The sequence below is a fragment of the Trichosurus vulpecula genome, chromosome 1, assembly GCF_011100635.1.
Source record: "Trichosurus vulpecula isolate mTriVul1 chromosome 1, mTriVul1.pri, whole genome shotgun sequence".
Taxonomy (NCBI): domain Eukaryota; kingdom Metazoa; phylum Chordata; class Mammalia; order Diprotodontia; family Phalangeridae; genus Trichosurus; species Trichosurus vulpecula.
In genome coordinates, this window is record NC_050573.1 from 286,893,195 (window position 1) to 286,905,802 (window position 12,608).

General features: G+C 37.3%; 1 protein-coding gene across 7 annotated transcripts in view; it reads right to left on the reverse strand.

Moving 5' to 3' along the window:
- NCOA2 (nuclear receptor coactivator 2) overlaps window positions 1-12,608 on the reverse strand; it is a 328,725-nt gene that overhangs the window by 286,738 nt on the left and 29,379 nt on the right. For all 7 annotated transcript variants that reach the window (XM_036740652.1, XM_036740623.1, XM_036740614.1 and 4 more), the window contains exon 2: window positions 9,708-9,787. The gene's annotated coding sequence lies outside the window, so the exon portion shown is untranslated. The remainder of the gene's footprint in view (window positions 1-9,707; window positions 9,788-12,608) is intronic.

Genomic DNA, 12,608 nt, shown 5'->3' on the forward strand with positions numbered 1-12,608 from the left:
AAGGACAAATTGCTTGTGACAGACAGGATGATAGTATATAGGTAGTTTCACAGGATCACAGGACAATGGATTTAAAGCCAGAAGGGACTTAGGAGAGCATCAAATACAATTCATCAATTTTGGAGATGAGGAAACTTGACCCACAAAAAAGATTGAGTGACTTATGCAGACTTTACAAGAAGTCAATGAGCTCTCCTGCTCAGACTCCAGGGGCTTCAGATTGCCTCTAGAATGGAATATAATTCCTCAGTTTAGCTTTCATAGCCCTCCATAACCAAAGTATCTTTTCTACCTTGTTGGACATCATTTTCCCTAGCCCTCTCTGCATTTCAGCCAAACCGCTATTCTCTGTTCCCCTCATACATGAAAAATTATTCCATCCTCCTCACTGCTTCAGAAAAACCCTCTTCCTTCCAAACACAGGTGAGACACCACCCTTTAAGTGAAGCCCTTCCTGATTCCTCCAGTGTCTCCTACCCTCCTTTATCAAACTACTATGGATTGACCTACTTTGTTTTCGTCTGTATCTACTGTTTATATACTATGGGTGCTTAATATCTCCCTCATAGAATGTAAATTCCTTGAGGGTAGGGATTGTTTCATCCATTTTGTTTCTATGTTCAGTGCCTAGCTAGTTATAACAGTGCCAGTCATTTAATAAATGCTTGTTGACTTGACTTAGCTTACAAGAGTTCACAGAGCCTCTGTGTGAAGAAGTCCCAGGAGGGAGAGGAAGAAACCATCACCTCTTGAGGAAGGCCATGCCACTTCTGCATATCTCCAAGTGTTAGGAAGTTTCTCCTCCATCAACCCTAAATTGGCTTTTCTGCCACTTCTAGCCACTGCTCTTAGACCTGCCTTATGGGGTCAAACATAACAAGTCTAATTCCTCTTGTCCGTGAAAGTCTTCCAGCTACTTTAAGCTATCATATTATACCAGAGTCTTCTCTTTTCCAGACTAAACATACTCACTTCCTTCAGTGATGCTCACATGACATGAACTCAAAGCCCTTCACAATCTTCTGCTCCTTTTCCTGGACCCTCTCCAGCTTATCAGTATCCTTCTCAAGCAACAATGCCCAGAACGAAACACAATACTGCAGATAAGACCTGAAGTATTAAGACTTTAATTAACAGACTTTGAAAAAGCTATGATTTAGAAAAAATATGAAAAGTTTAAAAAGCATTTTATGGCATGGATCCTAAAAAACCTTTATCTATATTGCAAATAGGGAGTGGGACCTTTTAAAATATATGTGTATAGAGAGTGAGCTCAGTACCCGAGTCCCTCCAAAAACCTATAAAAAATGGCTCTGAACCAATTCTAGAACGGCAGAACCCACAGAACAGCAGAGGGAAGCAGGGCTCCAGCCCAGGACAGCCTGGATGGTCTCTGGGTGAGGTCTATTCCACACGGAGCCGGGAGCTGGGAACGGAGTGGAGCAGAGGCCAGCCTGAGCGGCGTGGACCATCCAGACCAGAAGCCGGGCGGAGGGGGCCCTAGCGCCCTGAATATGTGAGCTGCGGCAGTTATGAGACTTCTCAACCCACAAACACCAAAGACTGCGGAGAAGGTTAGTGGGAAAAGCTGCGGGAGTGGAAGGAGTTCGCCGTTCGGCTTCCAGCCCCGGGGGCAGCTACAGCTGTTGTTACTTCTGGCTCCAGGCCCACCTGGTGGGAGGAATTAAGTGGCGGATCAGAGCAGGAGTGCAACAGCCTGCTGAAGATCTAAGCCCAGTCTGGACTGGGGGTTATTGGGGAAGGAGGAGTACGGCTCTGACAGAGCTGGCACCTCCCCCCCAAACGTAGAACATAGAACTCATTAGTCTACAAGCAGTCATACCCCACTGAAAAACTCAAGGGTCAAGTTAGTTGGTTGGGAATATGGCCAGGCAGCAAAAACGCGCCCAGATTCAGTCTCAGACTTTGGATTCTCTCTTTGGTGACAAAGAAGACCAAAACATACAGCCTAAAGAAGACCAAAACATACAGCCTAAAGAAGACAACAAAGTCATAGAGCCTACAACAAAAGCCTCCAAGAAAAACACAAACTGGCCCCAGGCCATAGAAGAACTCAAAAAGGATTTGGAAAAGCAAGTTAGAGAAGTAGAGGAAAAATTGGGAAGAGAAATGAGAAGGATGTGAGAAAACCATGAAAAACAAGTCAATGACTTGCTAAAGGAGACCCAAAAAAATACTGAAAAATACACTGAAGAAAACAACACCTTAAAAAACAGACTAACTCAAATGGCAAAAGAGCTCCAAAAAGCCAATGAGGAGAAGAATGCCTTGAAAGGCAGAATTAGCCAAATGGAAAAGGAGGTCCAAAAGACCACTGAAGAAAATACTACTTTAAAAATTAGATTGGAGCAAGTGGAAGCTAGTGACTTGATGAGAAATCAGGATATTATAAAACAGAACCAAAGGAATGAAAAAATGGAAGACAATGTGAAATATCTCCTTGGAAAAACCACTGACCTGGAAAATAGATCCAGGAGAGATAATTTAAAAATTATTGGACTACCTGAAAGCCATGATCAAAAAAAGAGCCTAGATACCATCTTTCAAGAAATTATCAAGGAGAACTGCCCTGATATTCTAAAGCCACAGGGCAAAATAGACATTGAAAGAATCCATCGATCATCTCCTCAAATAGATCCCAAAAAGAAATCTCCTAGGAATATTGTCGCCAAATTCCAGAGCTCCCAGATCAAGGAGAAAATACTGCAAACAGCCAGAAAGAAACAATTTGAGTATTGTGGAAACCCAATCAGAATAACCCAAGATCTGGCAGCTTCTACATTAAGAGATCGAAGGGCTTGGAATGCGATATTCCGGAGGTCAATGGAGCTAGGATTAAAACCTAGAATCACCTACCCAGCAAAACTGAGTATCATGTTCCAAGGCAAAATATGGATTTTCAATAAAATAGAGGACTTTCAAGCTTTCTCAGTGAAAAGACCAGAACTGAATAGAAAATTTGACTTTCAAACACAAGAATCAAGAGAAGCATGAAAAGGTAATCAAGAAACGGAAATTGCAAGGGACTTACTAAAGTTGAACTGTTTTGTTTACATTCCTACATGGAAAGATGATGTGTATGATTCATGAGACCTCAGTATTAGGGCAGTTGAAGGGAATATGCATATATATGTTTATGTATATATATAAGTGAATGCGTATGTATGTATGTATCTATGTGTATATGTATGTATGTGTATGTATGTGTATATATATGTGTGTGTTTTTATATATATGTGTGTTTATATGTATGTGTATATATATATATATATATACATATATATGTAAAAGAGAGAGAGCAGACACAGGGTGAGTTGAAGATGAAGGGAAGATAGCTAAAAGAAATAAAATGAAATTAAGGGATGAGAGAGCAACATAGTGAGAGAGGGAGATAGGGAGAGATAGAATGGGGTGGATTATCTTGCATAAAGGTGGCAAGAGGAAGCAGTTCTGTGGGAGGAGGGGAGAGGGCAGGTGAGGGGGGAATGAGTGAACCTTGCTCTCATCAGATTTGGCCTGAGGGGGAATACCATACATACTCAGTTGGGTATCTTACCCCACAGGAAAGAAGAGGGAGGAAGATAAAAAAAAATAAAAGGGGGGGGATGATGGAGGGGAGGGCAGATGGGGGTGGAGGTAATCAAAACAAACACTTTGGAAAGGGGACAGGGTTAAGGGAGAAAATTCAATAAAGTGGGATGGGTTGGGCAGGAGCAAAATGTAGGTAGCCTTTCACAACATGAGTATTGTGGAAGGGTTATACATAAAGATACATGTGTGGCCTAGGTTGAATTGCTCGACTTCTTAGGGAGGGTGGGTGGGAAGGGAAGAGGGGAGAGAATTTGGAACTCAAAGTTTTAAAATCAGATGTTCAAAAACAAAAAAAGTTTTTGCATGCAATTAAAAAATAAGATACACAGGCAATGGGGCGTAGAAATTTATCTTGCCCTACAAGAAAGGAAGGGAAAAGGGGATGAGAGGGGAGGGGGGGTGATAGAGGGGAGGGCTGACTGGGGAACAAGGCAACCAGAATATAAGCCATCTTGGAGTGGGGGGGAGGGTAGAAATGGGGAGAAAATTTGTAATTCAAACTGTTGTGAAAATCAATGCTGAAAACCAAATATGTTAAATAAATAAATTTAAATAAAAAAAAATAGGGAGCACTGCCCTGGGCAGTGCAAAATACCTTCTTATTATTCATTCAGAAGTTAATTGTTAATATTTCTTTTTATTGGATCCAACCAAACAATATTTACCATATTGTTAAATAGCTTTGAAAACAAATAAAATTACATTTTGCATTAAAAAAAAAAAATAAAATAAAATAAATGTGTATACAAAATTTTTGAAGTAGCTAATTAAAAAAAATAATCTGTCTCTCTTACTCCCTCCCCCAAATTATCAAATTTAAAAAATTAAAACGCAAAAGCAAATCGCCCAATATATAGCTACACAACAAGATCCCGTGTTAGGCATGTCCGAAAAGGTATGTCTCTTTCAGCATTTTAAGTTCACCACCACTCTATCAGGAGATGTCAGGTTTTATCTTCATTCTTTTGGTCTGATTTATCATTTCATTGATCATTATTCTGTTAGCACTGTACAAATTAGATTGTTTGCCTGGTTCTACTCGCTTTATTCTGTAACCATTCACAAAGGTCTTCACGGTTTCCTCTAAAATTGTTCATCTCATCAATTCTTATGACTTCAGAAGCCCCCTGCCAAATGTCACCTTCTGTTTGTCCTTGCTTTCTGCTTTCTAACCCAAGAACTTCCCCAAGACTCCAGGGATCCCTCTATGGATTCCTGGGTTGGGTAATTCTTTCTGTTACAGAGTGGCATACCTCTAAGCTCATCTGTAGCGCTTGCCAGAGATCTGGGATCCTTGGTCCTAGCATGCTACCATGTTCCTATAATCTCCCCAACAAAAATGGCCTTTATTTTTTAACAGTAATCAACCAGTAAATACCAGAAAAAATCTATGCGTCTCCCCAAGTATCTACATTACTTAGGCAACAAGAAGAATCAGCAAGTTTTGTCTTGTCCTCTGTTTTTCCAAACGCCATCATTTAATTAGGTTTAGTTTTAACTCAAGGACTGCTTCATTTGGAGGTAGTCTAAGAATGTAAAAAAGACTATTTAGCTACTCAAGTTTAAATTAACTATTCTAGAAAAGAAATATATAAACATTTCTAAGTTAAACACAATATCATAAAACTAGCTCTTACAACCCATTACCTCCCCGTACATGTCAAATTGTACAAGACTGCTTGACTGATAAAAAGACATGACCTTGTTTGGTGAACATTTATAGTCGTTCAGTTACAGTCAGTAAATGTTTATTTGTACCTACTATGTGCCAGGCACAGTGCTAAGCACTGGAGATACAAACAGGAAAAAAACCAATTCCTGCTCTCAAGGGGCTTACACTCTTGGGGGAAGAAAATACACTATAGGAAGCTGAAAATATTCCCAATCACTCGGGCTCCCAACCAAAATATCATTCTCAACTCCCCATATTCAATCTGTTGCCAAGTCCTGTCCTTCCAACCTATGTAGCATCTCTCCTACACACCCCTTTCTTTCCTCTGACACTAATACCACCCTGGTATAGGTCCTCACTTCTAGACTATTTCAATAGTCTGCCAGCTGGTCTCCTTATCTAAAGTATGTCCCTACTACAATCCATGCTTAACTGCCAAAATGACACTCCTAAAGGACAGGGTCTAAAGCCTTTCATAACCTGGCCCCCTCGATGTACTTCTTCAATCCAGTAACAATGGCCTCCTTATTGTTCCTCAAACAAGATATTCCTTTTCCTGACTCAGGGAATATTTCAGAATATTCCTATTCTGTTCTTCCTAATCTCTGCCACTTGACTTACCTGTGTTTCTTCAAGTCCCAGCTAAAACCCCATCTATAAGAAGCCTTTCCCCATTCCTAGTACCTTCCCCCTGCTGATTCTCTCCCATTTATTCCCTACGTGGCTCATTTGTCCATAGTTGTTTGCAGGTTGTCTCTCCCATTAGACTGTGAGCTTCTTGACAGAAGGATTGTCTTTTTTTTTCCCTCTTTATATCAAGAGCACTTTGCACAGTGCATCTGACACAGTAAGCGCCTAATAAAATATTTGCTGATTGACATTAGGCTTCTGTGCAATCTACAATTCTATTGCTTCTCATTCTTTCTTCCATTGTTGGAATCATACTTAAAGCCATTTCACCATGAGAAAAACTTCCAGAGCTTCCACTCTGCTGGCATACTGTTCAGGAATCCAAGTTCACCTCTATGACAGAAGGAAGGAAAGTTTAAGGATCTTTGCTTAGATTTTTTTATAACTTTACTGTAATCTTCCATTAAAAAATTAGAAAACTGAAATGAAACTTTTAATAGAAGAAAGAAGGCAATATCTGATGGCCTTAGTTGAAAGTGGAGGTAACAAACTCAACCAGAGATCCCTATAGACTGCATACTGACTTAGAAAAACCACAAATTAACATTATCTATGTTCTGCTGTATTTTGATTAATTTTGTTAAACATTCCCAATTACATTTTAATCTGGTTACCCTCCCTTTCCCCCAGTTTGACACCTCTTATTTAAGAGTACCGATGTTATTGCCAGGCCCAGTATGTTATTCAAGTACATCTCTGAATCTCCTAAGAGAGGCTGAGGGCAAGTAGTCATGACAATGAATAATCATTATTGATAACTCTCGAGCTTAGATGTCCTGCTTTCTAGCACTTCTCTGCTTTGTCTAGCATTAAAGGCACCATGTCACCAATCCAAATTATATACAGCAAGACAGATTAAAAAAGATTTTACACAGATAATCTAGTAAATATGCTTATACATTGTGCTTTTGTCAACATCACTGTAAGAAAAGTAAGGAACGGAATGAAAGTTGAAAAGTATTTTAAACATTCTTTTTCAAAACTCATTAAAACCAGTCTTAAATATATAAAAGATGGACTGTCTGTCATTTTAAAGGAATAATTATTCCACAGATATTGATGCTTTCCTTTGTCATTGACATTATGCCATTTATACTTTCCAAAGAGAATTTTATCAAGTAGAATTTTATCAGGTACTATATCATTATATAAAAACTATTTAGTTGGAATTTATTCAACTAATACTTGCTACTAGTTATTATCAACTCTCTCATTGCTCCACAGAAAGAATAACCAACAGATATTTGACTGAACAACTTAATAGCTAATAGCTAGCATTTACAGGCTATATGCTTAGCTCAAGCTTTTTTCTAAGGATTGCACAGAAGACTTCAAATGTACACCTTTTCACCCACTTGGCTCTCACTCATCAATAAAGTGTAGGGGAAACTTGGAAGCCAGGTGGTCTGGGTTCAAATCTCATGAACCACTCTTTCCTCCAACCCCCTGTCAGTATGTATAATAATAATAATAATGGATGGTGTGTATATATTACTGCATTTTATTTCAACTGATCTATATTTAAAATCCTACATGACTTATCATTATCAAAGCCATTCTCTTGAAAAAAATTTTAGTGTAAAATTATTAGTGTAAGGACAGATTGCCTTGCATGAAAATAAAAGAACTTTCCAATTTTCTACAAATAACTTTTTCTTTACATATTTTCAACAGTAATCATATCCTTGAATTAAAAAGCAAACACACTTATTGAGCATCAAAAAAATGCCTTATTACACAAAGTATTTTTTAAAAAACCTCATTAGCGGTAGGCTTATAAATCTAAGTTAAATAAATTAGGCAAAAAACATGAACTGATCTTTTGTCTTCTAAGCAAATGAAATGCCAGAAAGCCTTTATACCAACTTTTTTTAATTAAGTAAGATAAGCTGGAGGCTAATCTTCACGCACTAATTTTGGACCAATTAGCTATGCCACATTTACAGTTTAGACTGGAATAAATATGGAGTTTAGCCCCAAGTTGAAACTGGGGCACAGATGCCACCCCAGAGACCAGACAAAATGGTGGCTTCAATCTGGTGGGCTATTATTTTAATCACTAAGTTACCATGACCAGATCCCTCTGCTCATAATTAAATTAATTGTCCCACTCCTGACTTGTAAAATATCACTTCAAATTTGCCCAAATCATTATTATGTGCTTAAAAAAGTATGTGGACCTAAACAGATATTAACAGCTTCCACAAATTATCAAAAAGAAAATCTTTAAAAGAAAGGGTCAAAACAAAACATTACTTATCAACGGGAGGGAAAAATGTTGAAAAGTGAGGGAAGTTAGTCCTATAGAATAATTTAACACAAAAGAAGTCTCAACTATGCAAAAAAAAGTCTAATAACAGGATGATGATATAACTAAAAATTAACAAGATAAAATGAAGAGGGATAGTTAAAATCCTTTATCTTATTAAATATTTGTTAAATGGATCTTTGATTCTTTACCAGTTTCTTTTTTCGATGGTTTAGGTTTCATTCTGTTCCTTAAATATTCAGAAACTTAACTAGTGTGATGTTACTGTTTTCAAATACTCAGACTAAAATGTCTTCACTCAGAAAATACTAAAGAAATTATATTCAAGGTGGATGGATATTCATGATTTAATCCAGAATATATCAGAAATTTTCTAAGTACTATAAATAGTTCCAAGAAAAATTATTTATATCCAACAGTCACATCTACTCCAGTCCACTGAGGACAGAGAAGTCTGAGTTGGGATAATATCAATACCTAGAATGCTGACCCCAGAGGATGCTGAGAAGCCTCCATTAAGATCGTATCTGTAAAGTGCCTTCAAAATTTTTTAAAAGTACTAGAGAAATGTCAATTAGTATCACAAGCAGCATACACTAATTGAACAAACACAGTATTTTTTAAAAACCATCAATGTTTTAGAAATGCTTTTTATACAGTACATGGGGTAACATAAAAGGCAAAGCTTCTCAAAATCCCAAGAGATCTTTTTCAAGTATGGTAAATATAAACAGCTCTATGTTTTGAAAGTAAGTTTCAGAAAGAAATGTTTACATAATTATACAAACTTAACATGTCTATTTAATATTCTAGTCCTTTAATATAACTCTACTCCACTTGTTAAAATGAACTACTAGTATTCTTAATCTCATACAAAATACAGGAATTCCTTAATCAATTGGTCTATAGAAGAATTATCCTCTCATGAATGGACTTAAGACAGGCTTATCACTGCGTGACGGAACCATGAGTCTCCCAATCCTGTACAAACAGTAACTATTCAAGTGTTCAGAACCATTATTGGACCATTTCAGCAACAACTGAAATTTATATTTGCCAGTGGATAGGGAAAAAATAACCTACATTATACAAGTTTGCTGTATATAACCTATACTCAAGTGAAAATACCTTCAATATGCTGCTATTAAAGATGTTAATACATCAAATATTACATATTTCATGATACTAGAAATTAGTAGCAATACAGAACAAATTTCTTTACCCACAAATATAATTTTAAACAAGTAATAAACCAGTGACTCTAAAAAATTTCCTGTTGACGAATTATTAGCTTGTAAGTCAACTAAAAGTATTTAAGTTTCAATTAAAAATTAAGTGAAAAGTAATTATTTGTTGGCCCCAGATTAGAACCGTTCCTGCTTTTATTTCCCCGCTTTAAATTATTCCTGAATGGAAACAGACTTATAAAAGTACAAACTGAATATAACGTTATAGATAACTCACCAAGATTCAAATTAGCAGTCAGATCAGTTCTACCAGTTGTTGGTGTGTGGTCTTCAGTACTTTGATACATTTCAAGCCTCCTGTAAATAAGACAGAAAACAGTGGTATAGGTAACTTTGTAATGTGAAGATGAGAAATGAATGAAAAGTATTAATGATGCAGTAGTATAACAGCTTTTAAAGCCTGAATTACTGATTAAATGTAGGCACTTAAGAAACCATCTGTTCTTCTCAGTTCACTGTGTAAAACTCAAGTCAAGTTGCAGGAATTGCCTTACATCTACCTCTTACACCTCATAACCTTTTAAATGAAATCCTATGGGGTACTTAAAAGCCAATAGATGTTTAGGGAAAATTTTAGTAGAATTCCCCCCCCCTCCAACACACACAGTTTAACTTCTAAAGGATACTGAACAGAAGTAGAAAACCTGACAGACTGTGACAGTACTTCCACCTTACAGAGCACATCAAAAGGCAGAAGGGGGTTTAAACACAGTTTATGTTGTCATTCACTCAGTTAAATTTTTAATGAACATTCTTTCGTACTTTTAAAAACTACGTTTAATGACTTTTTTGCCTCTGATGCCTCCTTTCTTTCCTTTAAATTTTCAAGTACAAGTACTTTTAACTAATCTGTACTTCTAACTCTACTCCTATTATGGAATTTTAAAAAATGTAAACACCAAATTCCTCAGGAAAGCAAGAGTGTCCAGTGGAGGTACAGATCATGGAGAGATGGCTAATAGGTAGGCAGTCTTGATGAGCAAAGGGATAGGCGAAGATTGACTTTGAGTGTGAGATCCTGTGCTCTGAGGGGCCAGTTTGAAAAAAATTGCAATGTGGGAAAAAATTACCATGGGAACATAGTGTTTGCTCTTAAAGAAGAAAAATGTGGAGTTGGCATGGGGCGAGGGGAAAGGTGGCAAAAAAATCAAAGACAAAGTTCATGGGACAATTATTTAGAAAAAAAACTCTCAAAATATGATTAACAGAGTCTGGCAAAATAAATTCCTAAATAAGCCATGTCTGAAAATACATGTTCCTTTCTGCATTTTAAGTTCATCACCTTACTGTCAGGAAAATGAATAGCATGTTTCATGCTCATTTGTTTGGTTCTTGGTTTCTTATTGCACTAATAAGAATTCTAAAAGCTTTCAAAATTACTTTCCCTCTACACAGTTATTATTAACATATAGATCATTCTCCTAGCTCTGCTCACTTTGCTCTACACATCAGTTCATAAAAGGTTTTCAAACTTTCTCTAAAATCTCCCATTTCATCATTTCCCTTGGTACAATATTTCATTACATTCGTTTACCACAATTTGTTTGCCATTTCCCAATAAGACAACCCCTAAATTTCTAAATTTTGGCCACCACGAAAAAATTACTATAAATTTGTTTGTACACATACATTTTTCTTCTTTCTTTAATGTCTTTGGGTTATGGGCATCACAGCTGTACAGCTGGGTCAAGGAACAGTTTGGTAACTTTCTGGGTATAGTTCTAAATTGCTTTCTAGAATAGCTGGTCCAATTCACAGTTCTACCAACAGCACACTGAGAGTATTGCAAAGCAGATTACTGAGGAAGGAGACAGAATTTTCATCTGGAGGGCAGGTCAGAAAGTTTTCATGGCGGTGCTGATGCCTGAATTGTGTTTTCCAGAGGAACTTCACTTCAATAGAGAGAGATAAGGAAATGAAGGAGGAGAGAGGGAGCGATAACAGAGATGCAGAGCACAGATTGAGAATAAGAGACATAAGAACAAAGGACACCAAGTAGTTTTAGTTTGGTTGGAACTCAGAATTCATGAAGGAAAGTAATATAAGACGAGAGTAGTCAGAGCCAGACTGTGGAGATTTAAGTGATTTGCCCAGTGCCAGTAGCTTATATTTTACAGAACCTAGAAACACTCTTAGAAAATAACCATCACTATGACCTCCAAGAGAAGGGAATTAACCCCATGGAAACGTCTCTGACCTGTGTGTTGAACTGAATCATTACAGCAGGTAGACCAGTCAGAGATAAAGTATCTAAGATATAAGAAGTGGGGGCCTGGACTAGGGTGGTTACAGTGGAACAAGAAGCAAATGGAAAAAGATTAGAGAAGAAAAATGTGGTTTGAGCACCAAATAATACTTTCCTTTCCTTACTGCACACATCCAACTTCTCCCTTGTAGGTGGCCTGAAAAATATCAGAATTTCGTTTACAAAAGAGGAGTTAGTATGATGGGAACCATAACGGATATTGGCTCCGGAAGGCTATGTACATTATTCAAAAGGAAAAGGGGATGCAAGGAGAAAGGGGTAGAGAACAGGACTATCCGACATGAAGATCCAACCCAACTAAACAAGCACTTAAGAAAAATATTCATGAGAGAAAATCCAGGAACCCAAAAGGTGAAATCTAATGAAGGGCAAGTGGGCAGAAGAGACAGACAGAGAAACAGAAGCAATATACTACAGACCATTTTGAACAGGAAAAAAATTATGGAATTCAGAAAACAGACCACAAGCCTAACACGGATGCATAATATAAAGTAATATAAGGAAGTGCGGTAGAATGAAAAGGAGATGCATCTGAAGTCAGGGAACCTGGGATCAAATCCTGCCTATGACACCCATTACCCATATGACCATAACCTCTCGGGGTAGCAGTTTTCCTATCTATAAAATGAGGGGGGTGGATCGTTCTAATCCATGATTCTACAACCTCAATGACATTCTAGGACATCTGCTAGCATCATAACTAATAATTTCTTGGCCTGCTTTAGTAATATCATCCTGAAAATAATAATGGATCAACAAGAGCTACTTCTTTTATAGACCTAATGCCCACTGAGAAGAAACCAGTTAATAAGTTCAAACTGACCATTAAAGAATTTGCGGAAAAAGAGAAGG